Source organism: Gossypium raimondii, chromosome 10, assembly GCF_025698545.1.
Source record: "Gossypium raimondii isolate GPD5lz chromosome 10, ASM2569854v1, whole genome shotgun sequence".
NCBI lineage: Eukaryota > Viridiplantae > Streptophyta > Magnoliopsida > Malvales > Malvaceae > Gossypium > Gossypium raimondii.
The window spans coordinates 8,271,326-8,288,775 of NC_068574.1; positions in this window are offsets into that span (position 1 = coordinate 8,271,326).

The window sequence follows — 17,450 nt, forward strand, 5'->3', positions numbered from 1 at the left end:
AGTAAATTGGGTGACTTTTATTAGTCAAAAAAAAGGAAAAGGAAAATCTAAATTTAAACAAAATAATGTGTAATGCAAAGACGAAAATAGGGACAGAAAAAATCTGAGCTAAGTTACTTGCACGACACATTTGAGCCACCAAAGATTATACCAGCATTCACATGATGCCCATTCTAGTTAGTACATTTTGGGCCCAAAAACCTGTCTGGACCACCTTAAGCACCGACTTTCCTACTATAATTTTATTCTTCACAGTCAAATGATACTCCATTCAAAATCAAACATTGCCTACCTAATTTGACCAACTCAACCTTTAATTCAAATCACCTTTTTATACTTCTGAGAAGCTCTTTTAACAAAATATAATATTTCCATCAAAAAAAATCATGAATAATTTGTATATATTTTTACTAAATACCCATTAATGTTTTCTAAATATGGTATAAAAATTGATTTAAAATATTTGAGAAAAAATAATTGATGTAGAAAAAGAAGATTAATTGAGTGATGGACAAGTGGTTGGTTTTGGTCCACTTAATCACTATTGGTGTTAACCATTATATACTTTCTTTCTCTCCCTTTTTTTCTAGTGCAAATATTATACTGCAAGTCGGTGCCCATTTTTTTTTAGAAAAGAAGGTGTATTATAATAAATTGTCATATTTATGTAAAAATAATCTAAAAAAAAAAGAATCCTCTAATTTTATCACTTCACCCAAATAAGCACTCTCCATCCAATAATACTCTTGAAACTTGTTTGCACTAAATAAAATTTAAATTTGTACTTGAATGAAATTTTAATTTCACCTAATTTAATTAGCATTTAATAGCAATCAATATTTTCATTTGAAATACATGCTTATTTGGATCATCACAATTTTTTAAAAGAAAATTATAATTATCATCTTATACACTAATAATGAAATTTAAAGACCCTTAAGCAAAATCAAGACATGTTTATTTATTCATTTATCTTTTATATAAGTGAAATGTAGCATGCTTGTTGAATTTTGAATTTTATAATCAATAGATGAGATAATAATAAAATGAGTTATCAAGCAAGCACTACGGAAATAAACGCAAAATTATACTAAATCTAAAACTCAACCATGTAAGCATTCCTCTCATGTCTTCTAGCGTGCATTCCACTATACATATAAACTATGAGCAATAATGTCGGTTTCTTCAATAGTTGATACATTAGTGAATTCAAAAGACAGAGAGTTGAGCACATATCGTAAGGATTTGAAAGAAATAGCATGGAACTGATAATGCTATTTTGGCCCTAGTTTCTTGAGATATATTCTGTATTTCTGTCAACACATGAAGAAAATGATTCGGAGATCCTAAATTCAACTAACATGGGCCTCTAAGTTGAGATAAGTTTACAAGTATACATGTGGCCCAAGTTTGTGTTTCATAATCAAATTAAGTGCATTTCCCTCGGCCATGCTTTTTGTTTTCTGTCATCAACAACCTCACTTTATTCTTAACTTGGTTTGCATTCGTACCCATACTTCTAAATATGATTACCATAAATTCTGGTTGTGAAACCCAAAATTAGATGTGTGGTTAAGTATCAAAATATTTGGGAAATTTTGAGCAATTTTCTTACATTCAAATAAATTTTAATTTTTTGGGTTTCAATTCTAGATTTGTATGATTTATAATTACAATCATCCAACAATTATAATTCAAGTCTAGGAGTTCAATAATTAATTTTTGCTACGGACTTATACTATGAAAACTACAAAATTACGCTTAGATGTACGTGATTAGATTGACAAGCTTTGTCAGATATTTATTTGAGGATCTATTTAAAATACAAGAAAAGTACACCTTGTTAATTGAGATATTTTTATTTACCGTTAGAAGTTGGTGATTTGGGGTTGAAAATAATGTGTGATTGTATCTTGGTGGTGCTTGTGAAGATTGGAAGGAGATTGGTTACAAAAGCTAATAATTTATGGGTGTAAGTTTATATATCCAAATATCTGTTTTCAAACAAGAACTTGTTTGAGGTTGAATCTTCTTCGCAATTCTCTTACTTATTAGGTAGTATCTTAACAAGTGAACAATTTGAAAAAAAGGCTGTGAATGTTCAATTTTGGCTTGATAGGTAGACTTTGAATGCTCCTCTGATTAGCATTGTACAAATGAGTCGGATACTAGGCAGATGCTCATCACGGTAAGGCACTTCTTTGTTAATCAATGATATATATATTGCTTCCTAATCTCCCGAATTGGTTGCCTTCTCGATTAATGAATCAATGGTAAAGGGGCAGCATCCACACAGGTTCCAAAAGTCCAAGATAATTCAAAGTTGTTTCGAAAGAGAAAACTCGATTCGATTCAAGAAGTTATAGATTAATTCTTACAATTCAGTAGTAAGCAATGGTGTTTTAAGCTGGAAAATAATAAAGAAAAAGTGAGACTTAAGATTAATGATCAAAGCAAAGAAGAGACTAAGAAAAGTGAATGAAAAGGAAAGAATAAATGATCGAATAAACCGATGGATATGGATAGATGAATAAATGTTTGATTGAATCCTTTAAGAAAGATTTACCGAAAAACTCAACCAATGGAATTGTTCTGATCATATTCGTTCTTTTCTTACACAATACCTAGAACTACCTATAGTCTCCCCCAACTCATAAATAGGAGGATAATCAAATTATAATTAAAAAATAAAATCAATGTCTCTTTATATACTTGAACTTCTATTCGAGTTATAATTTTATTTTATTACATTAATAAATATGAAAATAGAAAAAGTTCAGTTATAAAAAATAAAAGTAATTAATTATTAGTTATTTTGACTAGTCGCAAGTATGTTTATACTTTTGTTTAAGTTATAACTCTATTGTAGAGCCAATAAAATTATCACAACTTATTTTTAAATAAAGTTATAAGTAATAATTCTAAATTAAATTTTAAATATTTTAAATATCAATTTAGTAATATGGTAGAAAATAAAATGTATTACCGCGGTTCAAAAGTTTTTTTTAAACTTGTGCTTTTATATATATTCTAAATAGTAAAAATGATATACCTTGATGTCTTTATATAAGCTAGCTAATTACATCAAAATAAAAACTCTAAATGTAACGAAGCTCTAATTAATTTAAATAAAAAGTATTCCAATTGAACTAAATTTTTTTATTGACTAAGAGACATAAATTTTTTAAATGATTTAAAATATTTAAAAATATCCTAAAATTCAAAATAAATAAATAAATAAAATACATGGATGACATTTGGGATCTCGAGAGAATGAAGGTGCAGATGCAGGTGGAGTCATTCGAGATAATTATGGGGCCTGGTTCCTTGGATATTCGATTATAACTGGGAATTTTAGCATTGATGTCACAGAATTATAGGCATCCGACTCGCATGGAATAATGGTATTAGGAGAATTTTAATTGAATCTGATACTTTCACTTCTGTACAGATGAAGACTAATGGTGTTAATAAGTTTCACCCACACTGTTGCTTAATAGAAGAAATAAGAAGAATGTTGGTTGATCAATTGGCTATATAGGTTCCTAGGGAGAAGAGTTATGTTGCAGAATGGTTAGCCAAGTAGAGTTTAGCATCGTCCTCTGATTGCCTGGGAGGAATTGTTAGTATTCTAAGGTTAATTAGGGATTTTCCCTCTTCTACTCAACCATTCATTTCTCTAAATAAAAGTATATTTTAACAATTCTATTACTTTTGTAAACCAAAAGTAGTCCAAGTACTTGGAAGTCAAAATGGGACCGTTACAAGCCCATATTAGACTGATATCTGCCGTGTTGGATCAACTCCATTTTTAATTGACAACAAGAAACAGAGACTATTGAATCGGAAGATGAAATCCCATACATCTTTTTTGGTAAGCAGTTATATAGCCATCACAATATTGAGTTCCAAATTTGTCTTCTACATCCAAAATAATCCAATCCCATTAACCTTCCATCGCCTGCAACCCAGATATCATTTTCTCACCAACCAAACATACATGGCTTGTAAGATATTCCCCACACTTTCCATATTTAGTTTTGCTCTTGTTTCCGACTTCCAACCACAAGCACTAGCTTAATCTTTGGTAAGTGTAATTAAAATTTTATATTAGATTATCTCATATTTACGGTATAAATTAAAAGAATTTCATATTGAAATATGTATATAAAAGAAATTATATATAAATAGAAAAAGACTTTGATTGAAATATTAAAATTGAGAGTTTAATGATTTTTTACTTAGGTTCAAGTTTCATTATTTATAGATTTATTTTGGGTTTATAAATTTAATATAAAAATACCTTTATAATTCTATTTTTATTTTTAAATAAAATATCTTTTTAAAATTATTTTTAATAGAGTTAGTGTAAATTGACTCATGACACTAATTTATTAAAAATTAAATACAAATATACATGAAACATTATAATTTTTATTAGCTATAAATTTCTTTTGTGCTTTTCTCATTGTTTTGTTTTTATTTTTGGGGTTACTGTATAAAAGAAGATGAAGGAAGAGATTCAAATAAATTTAATAGATGTAAAACCTACTCGAGGTCAACCTCCACATGCAGCACACAATAGTTCTACTTCTATTCCAGGCAATGGCGAAATAAAAAAAATTGTTAGGGGTCGAAATTAAATTGTAATTTTTACTAAAAAATTAATTTCATCATTTTAATATATCTTAAATAATTTCTAAAGGGTTAAATCAAATTTTTATATTTTTAAGGGAGGCCAAAGTACAATTTTCTTTACTAATTTAAAATTTTTAAAAATTTAAAGGATCTAAATGAAATTTTTTTCATTTTGGGAGGTCGAAGCCACTGCCAGTCCCCTAGTTTCGCCCTTGGTTCCAAGAGAAAGTAGTTGTACTCATGTTTAAAGGACAACCAAGAGTTGAGATCATAATTAAGGAAGACATTCAGAGGAAGTGAATCCACATCTACTTTATGTTGATATGATACTATTTGTTTTATTTATCACTTCGCTAAATAATTTAAAATTTATAAAATGTTCAAAAATAAAAAGTTCATGAAAATTAAAAAAAAACATGAAATACATGTAGATTGGCATGCAAGTCGCTATGTTTAAAATTTTAATGTTTTAGTCAATATTTCCATTAAAAAATAATTCAACTTTTTTAAAGATTGGGAGTCAAATTTAGCTAAAAAAAGAACAAGTGCTAAATTAACAAATATATTTATAAACATTAAAACTAAATTTAGTGTTATGCCTACTTAAATAAAGTTTTTTTAGAGAGTACTTAAATAAAATTTTGATTTTGTTATAAAATAAAGAGAAAGAACAAAGAAAATGAGAGAGCAAAACAAAATATGAGGTTTTATTAATTAAAATAGGAATGATTATAATGGTTCTCTAGACTCTATATTTAAAGACATAAGAAACATAAATGAAATGAAACTCTACGCCTAATAAATATTAGAGTCCTAAAATACATCAAACTTATATTGATCTTGATGGACATTTACTTAATGATAAAATATTCATAACATTCTCATTGGATGTGCACCGTAAATAATATCCCTTGTTAAAACCTTACTAATATAAAAATATTCGTGGGAAAAAATCTTAATGAATGAAAAATAGTACACTTATCTATAATATGTATATCATTTTGCCTCATTAAAAACCTTACCAAGAAAATCCAATAGGAGAAAACCTCGGTTAAGGGAAAAAAAGTACAATGCATATTTTACTACCCCTCATGACAACATCACATAATATCTTTAAGTCGGCGCATACCAATTCCATTGACAAGCTTTTCAAATGTGCTAGCTAGTAGTGCCTTAGTGAGCAAATTCAACAAATTCTTACATGAACGAATTTGTTAAACATCTATATCCACCATCCTTATGAAGGTCATGAGGGAAGAAAAATTTCTGCGAAATATGTTTCGTTTTGTCCCCTTTGATGTACCCTCCTTTTAATTGATCTATGCAAGCTTCATTGTCTTCGTACAAAATAGTTGGAACCATTTTTCCGAATGATATACCACACATCTGCTAGATATGTTGGGTCATCATTCTTAACCAAACACATTCTTGACTTTCTTCATGCAATACAATTAGCTTTGCATGGTTTCATGAAGTAGTAGTTAAGGTTTATTTTGTTGAGTGTCATAATATAGTTATAACTCCACATGTAAATACATAACTTGTTTGAGAATGAGCTCTATGTGGATCAGATAAGTTCCCTACATTTACATAGTCGATCAGTTGTGGTTTTAAACCATTTGGATAGAATAATCCCATATCAATCAATCCTCGGAGATATTGAAATATTTGTTTAATTCCATTCTAGTTTATATGTATCAAAGGAGGACTAGATTTTGCTAATAAGCTTACAACAAATACTATATTTGGACGTGTATTATTAGCAAGATATATCAATGCTCCTATAGCATTGAGATATGGAAATTTGGGACCAAGAAGTTCATCATTTTCACGAGGATGAAAATGTTCTTTTTTCACATCCAATGATCTTATAACCATCAAGGTACTTAAAGGATGTGCCTTGTCCAAATAAAATCTATAAAACTCTGAAATTTGGGGTTAAAAGTTTTGAGGTTTGTAGTAAGGGTTAGTGATTAGGTCGAACAATTGGGTTCATTTTCGCGTTGTTATGTAAGAATGGGTTTGTTAGTCCGGTGATTGGTTGTGTGTTAATTTACCTCTAGATCCTGGGTTTAAGTCATCATGTGTGTTTAGAAGGGTTAATTTTATTCTAGTTTTGTTTTTAAGTTTTAAACATTTATTTATTATTTATTTATTTTAATTTAATTTGAAATTAGAAGTAATCCCAAAAATAACTTCACATGTTCTCCCTCTTCCACACCCCTCAGTTGCAACATTTTTTTTTTTTGTATCTTCTTCCCTTTGTGATTCTACCATTTTTCTTTTGGGTTTCAAAATTGAGGTTGCTAGTTACTGCTTCTCAAATTCGATCTTTGAATCTTTGAGTGTTGTATCGGGTAAGTGTTGTCCTTTGGGTTTATTGACTAATTTATCTTTGTTGTTGTTTTCAATTTCGTTAGTTGAATTCTTATAAATTGGTATATTTATGGAATTGAGGTTTCAGTTTGGTGGGTGGTGACGTTTTGATCTTTTTGGGTGCTTTAATTACGAATCCAGGTATGTGTTTGGAGGCCCTTCCATTTTGTTATCAAATTTCTGACTGGTTTCCATGAAATCCGACATAATTTATGTGTTTTTGAAATTGACCAATTGAAGGGTCGATTTTCATGGAATGGCTTGAAATTATGTGTGTTTTTGGTGTATTTTTGAGTTATCGAGGGTTGGGGATCATTTTGACGACAAATGCATGTTCTACAGTCAGTTTCGGTGTAGTTTCATGACCACACGGGTGGCCACATTGGCGTGAGCAGCACATGGGTGAATCACACGGCCATGTGCATTTGAGAATTAGAGTTTTTGAGCAAATTTTGGTGCCACACAGCCGTGTGGCTGAATTTGGGGATTTTAGTCAATTTTTACACGGGTGTGTGTTCTGAACACACAGTCGTGTCCTGTGGGCACATGGTCGTGGGAGACTTTCACACGACCGTGTCTGCCCTACACCTTATTTTACCCAATTTGGACAGAGAGTTACACAGGCTATTCACACGGGCATGTTCACTGGACACACATGCGTGTGTCATCTTCACACAGGCGTGTACCTCATTGGCGTGTAGACCCCCACACGGCCTAGGCACTTTCATACGACTGTGTGGCCCTATTTCTCAAATTTTCGTTCCGTATCAAATTTTGAATTTTTTTATTCCTGTGTGTTCCAACCCTCAACTAGGCCTTAGTAAGGGTGGTTGGGACTTTTTTTTTGCCAGAATTATGCTTTAGTTGTAATCATAGCACTAATTTAATAAGTTATTTAAGTGATAAGTAATGTTATCTAGTAGCTAAGTACCGTTGTAACTGATTTTGAATCTAGTCGATTGAATATGTGCACCTTTGATTCTGTTTGACTAATGTGTGACTGATTGTAAGTTATGTACAGTGTTTTTATAAGTCTATTGGTGTTCTGTTTGTGTATATACATTTGCATAAAATTCTGGGTTTGGTTGCGAAGAGAAGGAAGCCTGATCTGATTTGGCAGTTTCAACTACAATACATCTGTACAGCGGTTTACCGCACTGTACTTTACATATGTCAGCTCAGCTGCATATTGTCATTCGAGTGGCTTAGTTCCATGTATGTGGTGTGTAGGATAGGTGGGCCTTTCGAGGTCATAAGTGGTGTGCACGGTTGGTTGGGCTTGATTAGATCATATGTGATGTGCAGGTTGGTCGGAGAGGTGTTTGGTTGGTGGGGTGGGTTCTTTTTTATTTGTTGCATTCGTACGCATCTGATTATATGTCTTAGTATATGCGTAATATTTTGCGAGTATTGAGGTGTTAGTGATATGGTACTTGGAAATGAAGTTTTTTGGCGTTTTGGTATGTTTTGGTAATGACATGTTTGGTTTAGTGGTTGAGTTTTCCATGTATGATTGTGTTCATATTTTGGTAGCAGATTGTTTATCATAACGTTTCGTTTTCCATTTTCTGTTATGTTTCGGACTCACACTGAGCTCGTGTAGCTCACCTCCTTAGAGTTTTCCCTTTCAGGTACTCTCGTGTTCTGAAGCTAGACTCAGCATGTCGGAGGTCTCAGAATGTTATGTTTGAGTCAAGCTAATAAGTTTTCTTTAATCCAGAGTTTAAATAAATGGTTTTGGACTGTAAGTATGATACGAACCCGGTCGCATCATGTTATGACGCAACTCGACGCCATCGAGATTGGCCTAAGCTCGAGGGGCCTAAGTGCAAAATGAAGCTTAATTTTAATTTGTTAATTTTTGTGCAGGCTTTAATTAAGCACGTTTGGGTTGGAAACCATTGCTGGAAAAATCGAACAATCAAAGAAGTCTGATTTAAGTGTTCTATGCAATTTGCTACAAGCTCATTCAGTTCATTCATAGCTCATCAAAGCTCATTGAGCTCATCATTAATTGGTTTTAGCTTGTGCATCAATTGGCTGGAAAATCCAATTTGGTTTCAGCTGAAATTTAGCTTTATTTAATTTATGTGTTTTGAGCTACTTAGTTGATGGAATAAACTTGAATAATATTTAGTTTAAATATTAAATGTGTCTTTAATTATTTAATATGTCTAAGTATTTTCGGCATTAAATTTGTTTAGTGTATTAATTTGCACAACCATTTAATTTGTCTGAAATCTATTTAATTTGTCTTAGCTCAAACAACTCTTTAAAGTGTCTTAGACTTAGACAACTTAATTGAGCTAGTTAATGTGTCCTTACCGAATTTTAATTGATGTTTTTAGGTGACCATTTAGCTGAATCCAGCTGGTGCATTGATTGGCACAAGTGACTGTTTGAGGAGTTCAATGGACAAGGAGCTGTTTACACAAGCCCATTCAGTTTCCAAATGTTTTCACATGATGGTGGCTATTCTAATTCATCCATTCACACCTTTTGACCGTTTATATTCAAGCATTCATACAAAGGGGGCTGTTCGTGTGCCAAATGACATTAATTTTTGGCTGCTATTCATTTGGCTGTCCAAGGAGAAATTGAAAGGCTGTTATGACTCTTTAGCTGATCAAGTATTGAATCAAGTTTATTCAGCTCATTAGAGTTAATTATCAGCTGAACAGGAAGACCAAACATGCTGTCCATTGTCGTTTCTTATGTTAGAGTTTATCAAAGGTCTTGTAGTTTTTAATTAGCTCAATTAAGTTTATTAATAGCTCAATTAAGCTGAGTGTGTGTGTGTCTATTCGGCTGGGGCTTGTCTCATGCCTATAAATACTTTGTTTTCAGCTACTTGTAGGAACCTTTTGATAAAATTTATGAAATATTTTAGACTTTGTGAGTTTTTCACTCTCATTGTTATTGGTGATTTGATCTGACTTATCTAGCATTGCTAGTGGCGTCATCCTATCTCCGTTCTTGAACTTATCACTTTCGAGTGTGGCGTTCACCTATATCGTAGGTTCCTATCTCCCTAGATAGCGGGTCTTGGTTCTATCCAGCTATCCATTCTCCACCTTAAGACTTATACGAATTGGGTCCTAATCACTATTACGAGTTTGTTCGTGTTTTAAGATCATTATACCCATCTTCCATCATTTTTTTAACTTTGTTTATCCGCTGCCAAACAACTATCTTTTTATAACTTAACCATTTTGTTAATTCAAAACGAGAACTACTTAATTTGACGATCGGGCAATCAACGACTCAATTACTTCCGTAAGCGAGCTCGTATCATACTGTTTTGAAAATTGTGGTACGAATTTTGTGTCATATACACATAAGTGTTATTTTTACTGAAGTTTGGAAATTGGGGATTTTATTTTCGGACATGTTTCATCGTATCCTAATTATCGATTTGAATTCGGCATGTTTTGTTAAATGATTGAGCTCGATTAAAGCAACGGTTTTTTGACGAAGTCTAAAACAACTCGTTTTGTAGAAACGTTCTACGATCACTTTGATGATCAATGTAACCTCCGAGATTCGGTCTAAACTTCTAGGTCGGGTTTTGCGTGTTCAAAATCGCTTTAAGATCATTTCTATGTAAGTTAATTGATAAAGAATAATTTCATTTAATAAGTGAACCGTACACAACTCTTTTTGTTGAGGGGGACAAAACCCTTCCCGAAGGACAATACCTTCCATTGTTGAGGAAGCGATCGTCGTCCTTGAGGATGACACTTCAAAGACTTCTCTTGAAGGAGCTAATCCTCCCTCAACATATATAAATCAAATGTGCTTTTGTTGAAATGTTAAAATCAAGGCTTTAGGTTTACATATTTAATATAAAAATACAAAATTACCTTTATAATGATATTTATTATTTCTAAAATAATTTTTTTACTTCTCAACTGATTTAGTGTCAAGTTAACTTATGATTCTAACTTAATTAGAGATTAAATATAGTATATAGATAATATATATATATATATATAAATATAATCTTTTATCTGCACTAATACTATCATTTACCATTTTTAATATTTCCTTATTTTTATGATTTTTAATGAATTATTTAATCGAATTGGGCGAACCGATAACCTAACCGATTTGACTACTAGTTCAATTCTATAAAACTTAATTTTGAATAAAAAATGTTTTTTAACTTTGTTATGAACAATTAGGATAGAACTAATTGCTTCGGTATATTCTTTTAAAGAGGTCTTTTATTTTTAAATTATGCCTTGGCAAACATACTGTAACTTTCCATTTTATAATTTTTTAGGTTAAAATAAAATATTAAAAAACTTTCAATTTTATCGTGTTATTTATAAAAATCATTTATATTTTGTTTACACCTAAATAAAAATATATAATTTGATTTGTATCCAAATAAATGGATTTACTTAGGTATAAATTAAAAAGTAGGGTTTATAATTTAAAAATGTGAAAATTATGATATTGTATTAAATTAAATGCATGAAGCTTCTTTGATAATATATTATAATTAAAATTAATTATTTATTGTTCGGATTTTGAAAAAGAGAACAAAAAAATTGTCATGTATTTTTAATCAATCTTAAATTTTGAAAATCCCAAATTAGACTTGGAATTTGACCAAATTCAAATATAATTTTTTATTTGTCCAAATCCCCAAAGTAAAAAACAATTGATTGAGAATGCATAGTTATTTACCAACCCCAAAGCCAAAAATTTGATAGCAAGGAGTAGTTCAAAATTTTGAAGGTAAATTTGGGGGGGTGGGATTCCCATAAGAGTTATTCATTGATTGTCAGTAGTTTTGATATTAATGTAAGTTCATACGTGATTTTATATTGAAGCAAAAAAGCCAAGATAATTATTCTAAGCTTAAAATTACCATTTCTGACCCTAAGGTTAAATTTTTTGGACAATTACAATGTTTTCATTCAAGAATAGCAAGGGTAAATTATAAAATAGTCGCTCAGTTTTAAATTTTTATTTTAGTCCGTTGAAATTTAATATTTTCATCACTTCTCTTAAATCACTAATGATGACCCTTTTATTAGAATAATAACAAATTTAGCCCTCCAATATTTACTGATTCTATCAATTTAGTCCTAATTCTAAAAATCAACAAATTTAGCCCTAATTTTACACATTTTATCATCTTAGTTTTACTTCTTAAAATTCAAAATTGAAAATTAAGAAATAAAAATATTTAAAAGTTCATTTTCCAATAAAAATACATACAAAATTATAAATAAATGAATACTCATTTTTTCTTTTACAACATGAAATTTATTTATTAAAATAATACTTTTATAAATAAAATGTTTTTTTAGAAAAACCTACAAACAAAACTTAAAGCAGATTTAAAATTTTCTCCTTTTTTTTTTTAGTTTATTTTATAAATAATAAATTTTATTATACATCTGACATTGCTCCTTAGTCCTCGTCAAATTTATCAAGTGCTAGACATTACCTTTACCCACAACTATCAGCACCAATAACCCCTACTTCGAACTCCTTGCTTTTTACATCCTTCTTCATTGCGCCATCAAATTAGGAATTGGTTGTGGAGTTGACAACATAGCCTTCGACCTACTGGGTCTTCAAGATCTCATATCTTCGTTTATATATCTCCAATCATGCTTGCCCTCAAGCACAATATCAAAGGCAATAAATCCATTCTAGCAACAACCTAAAAACATCTCTCATCCTTTTCGACCTTAGGCTACAATATTTTATCAAATTTGAACGTGGTGGTCGTTAATGTTAAAAAAGAAAAAAAAATTGAATCTGTATAAGTGATCTTCATGTTTTTTTTCCCCTTAATTTGTTTTATTTATAAGATTATTATTTTATTTATAATTTATTATTTTAATAAATAAAATTCATGTTAGAAAAGGAGAAAATAAATATAGTATGTATTTTATTGAAAATGAACTTTTAAATATTTTTAAAATTTTAATAATTTAGACTAAATTGATGACTGTGTAAAGTTGGGAGCTAAATTTATTGAATGTTTTTAGATTTAGGACTAAACTTATAAAAGTAAACATTTTGTTATGCCAATAAAAAAATGTCATTGTTAGTGATTTAACAAAGGAGTGACCAAAATATTAAATTTTGATAGTATTGGTTACTAAAATAGAAAATTTAAACTTGGGTACCAAAACAGAAACACGCTTGTAACAGTTCAATTTTGACCTAGGTCTAAAGACCCAAAACAAATAAAAATAAAGTCCATGTACAACAGGCCAAAACGGCCAAAATCCAAAACCCTAAACGGCCCATTAGGGCCCAAAAATTAAACAGCATCAGGGAACCCTAGGGTTCCCTCCCTCTCTCTCACGCCGCAGCTGCCCCATGTGCGCCCTCGGCATGCACCACGCCCGATAACGACGCCTCCACCAAGATTTGCACCAAAATGGCAAGTTAACCTTGCCACAGACCTGCAAACAAGGAAAACAAACACGAGAATAGCAACGCAAGTAACAGAGAAATAAACAGTAGTAAAAAATGTAAAGTAGTGGCTATAAAGCCACAACAATCAGTTTTGTAATGTTTACACAGGAGAAAAAATACAAGAGAGAACAAAGAATATCAATTAGAAAAATCGAAGGTTGACATTTTTAATCTTCTTGCATCGTTTCGTTATTTATCTTTATTTTTTATTTTTATTTTTTCTTAGAAATGGAAATAAAAGAAAAAGGAAGGGACTCACCTGTGTTTGGCTTCTAACGCTGCCGGGACAACCGAGGTAGCCACCTTCGAGGATAGGTGGCCAGAAACCGAAAGGTGTCTTGGGTTTTTGGGTCTTTTTGGTTAATATTTTGAGGATTTTAAAAGCGGATTCGGGCTTAGGAGGTTAAAAGGAGCCAGATCCGAAGTTTTCACCTTTTTCGGCCACCGCATACGGCGGCGCCGTTGCCGGTGGCCGGCGACCGACGCGGTAGCCCTTTCACCGGATTATGGGCCTGTGCCGGAAGAGGAAAAGGGGGGGTAGAGAGTCTTTTTGTTTTTTTTTTTTGTTTTAAAGTGGGGGAGAAATGAAAATTTTGAATATTTTTTTGGCTTTTATAGCAGGATTAAACGATGTCGTTTTACCTGGAGGGTTTTAGCGCCAAAACGGCGCCGTTTGGCGTGACCCGTACGCGACCCGACTCGCACACAGAGATTCGCGTGTTTTTATAAAGAGGGGTAAATTGTGCTTTTAGCCCCTCCGTTTTTTAATTTTTTCTCAATCAGGTTTTCTTTTATTTTTAAATCTGCCCCTTTAGTTTATTACCCATTTCAATTTAGTCCTATTTGAACGACGCCGTTTTAGTGGAGAAGGGAAATTTCCCTTCCAGTCCCTCTATGTTATTCGCGTGTTCAATATAGTCCTTCAATTTTCATTTATTTACGGATTTAATGCCTAAATCTTGTTTCAAAGTTTAATTTAGTCCATTTTCCGTGATTCCTTTTTTATTATTTAAAATTGATAAATTTGATGTTATTGCCGTTATTATTAAGTATTATTGTTATCATATGCTCATTTATACATTAATTCTTTTTTAATCTTCATATACACATATGCATACATACATACATACGTTCTTACAACATACATATATATATTTTATAATTCCTATATATATTTACATGTTTTTTATGCTTTATAATGTTAAAGTATGTATACGCATACATACATTTTAATACATACATATATTCTATAATATATATATACACATTTTATATTTTATAAAAAAAGCTATCTACATATATACATATATTTTTATTTTCATAACTTAAAATTTTATACATACATATATTTTTCATATTTCTATAATTCTATGTAGATACATATATATATCTCTTATATTTTTATAGTTCTATTCATTTTCTTTGTTTATTTCTTTATTTACATTTTCATTATTATTTTGAAAGAATGTTTTGATTTTATTTGCTTATATGTATTGTTATTTTGTATGTCATTGATTTACCTTTTTTTTTATCCAATTTATTTTCATTGCTATTACTTGTGTTATTTATGCTACACCATTGTATTCATTAACATTTTGTTACGCATACTAATTTCGAAATAAGGCAATGTTTTGCGTTCGGAAATTCGAGAAAACGTGCACTAATGTGCTAGGTTTCGATTTTTCTTGTTCGACCAAATAGCCAAATATCATTTTAAAAAATTTCAAAATAAGGCAATGTTTTGCGTTCGAAAATTCGAGAAAACGTGCCCTAATGTGCTGGGTTTCGATTTTTCTCGTTCGACCAAATAGCCAAATATCCTTTTAAAATTTTCAAAATAAGGCAATGTTTTATGCTTGGAAATTCGAAAACGTGCCCTAATGTAATCGGGTTTCGATTTCGTTCGACCAAATAGCCAAATATCCTCCTAAATCTTAATCCATGTCATTCTAGTTTTTAAGGATTGTACTTTAAATCTCTTTAAATTTTTCAATTTTCGACATTAAGACATTAATTAATCAACTAGGTACCAATTTTGGGGCGTTACGAGGGTGCTAATCCTTCCTCTACGTAACCGACTCCCGAACCTGTTTTTCTGAATTTCGTGGACCAAAATTGTTGTTTTAATAAAATCAAATTGTTTATTAAAAACAATCACTTTTCGAGGTGATCCAATCACACCCTATTAAAAAGGATTGGTGGCGACTCCCACTTTTATTTTCATTTTTCAAAACCCATGTCGACCCCGTTTTATCAAAAAATGGTGTCAACAACGCTAAAAGTTGAGTGACAATTTTTAGATTTTACTCTGTAAATAAATAATTGATCAAATTTGCTTGATAAAGTGTGGTAGAAATGTAACACCTCTCACCCAATCCAATAAAAGATCTGAACAAGAGATATTACATTTAAGCACATAACCATCTTTTCACATGCTTACACTTATTTTTATAACATTTCTATTATATATTTATAGTTCATATTTACATTACCAAACCTAAGTACATGTCATCTCTAAAGTCCAAAATTTATATTGTAGGTCCAACGGTCGAACCAATCGAACTGTTTGAATCAAGAACTGATGGTCTAACATGTTCAATCATCGGTCCTATTTTTAAAATGTTGAATAAAATTCTAAGATTGTATCATATCATTGCCTAAAAATTTATATAAAATTTTTAATATTTAAAGCAATGACATGACACAATTTTAGAGTGTCGTATCAACAAATTTTTATATTTTTCAAGTTAAGGGACCAAAATAGATATAGCTGCCAAATTTAAGTATTAAAATGGAAAAAAATTAACAAATGGAGGAGTAAAAAAATGAATGATAAAGAAGCATGAGAGATTAAACGGAATAGCTCAGGAAGCTTAGAAGCTATCCGGATATGGTCAGAAAAAACGCAACTCGAGAAAGGTGATAGTCTGACGAGGGGGTACACATCAGAATTATGGGATTTCACTAGTATCAACGTAACTCAGAATAATCTTCAAGAGTTGAAAGAAATTTGGGCTCAATGGGATGATGAAGTCAAACAGTTGTTTTACTGGAATTATGGTGATTTGCCCTACTTGCTCGACATCAAGGTGGATGGGCATTTATTTCGAGCTTTGGCCCAATTTTTGAATTCTGCTTATAGCTGCTTCACCTTCGGGGAGGTAGACATGGTGCCTACTGTGGAGGAGTATACAGCTTTACTTCGTTGACCGAGAATCCAAGTAGACAAAGTTTATTCTAGAGCTGCCAATGTTCTGACTTTTACAAAGAAGTTAACAAAAATCACCGGAATGAGTGAGCAATGGGTCGCGGCACGAATCAAACAAAAAGGAGAAAACAAATGTATCCCTGGAAAAAGTTTGCGAGATCAGATTTTGGCACACCGTGATACAAAGAAAAAGGTCGATGTTTTTGCTTTGAGTATATACGGGTTGGTTATTTTCCCTAAAGCGTTAGGACATATAGGCGAAGCAGTTGTAGATTTGTTTGATCAACTTGATAGGAGGGTCATACCCGTCTCAGCAATTTTGGCCGAAACGTTCAGATCTTTGAGTGCGTGTCGGAGAACGGGTGAGGGAAGATTCATTGGTTGTGTACAGCTCCTGTTAGTTTGGTGCCACAGTCACTTCTGGAAGGTGGATAAGGTTTCTTATCAAGTATTCTCTGAAAATTATTCTCCTTTGAAGGAATTAGCAGTGACACCGAGACGTGACGACATTATAGGGGAAAGATGGATAATGATCCTTCAAAATCTCCAAGATGGAGATGTTGAATGGAAAGCTCCTTCGATGGTGCTCGACGAGATTTTGTATCGATGTGGGGACTTTGACTGGGTCCCTTTACTTGGAATTTGGGGAGCTGTCGGATATACCCCTCTGCTCGTGTTAAGACAATATAGATCAAGACAGTTCATACATGCAACGCAAGGGCTGGCCGAGTGTAAGTTTTCTTATAAGGGTAATAATTACAGGGGAAAGATTCGAGAG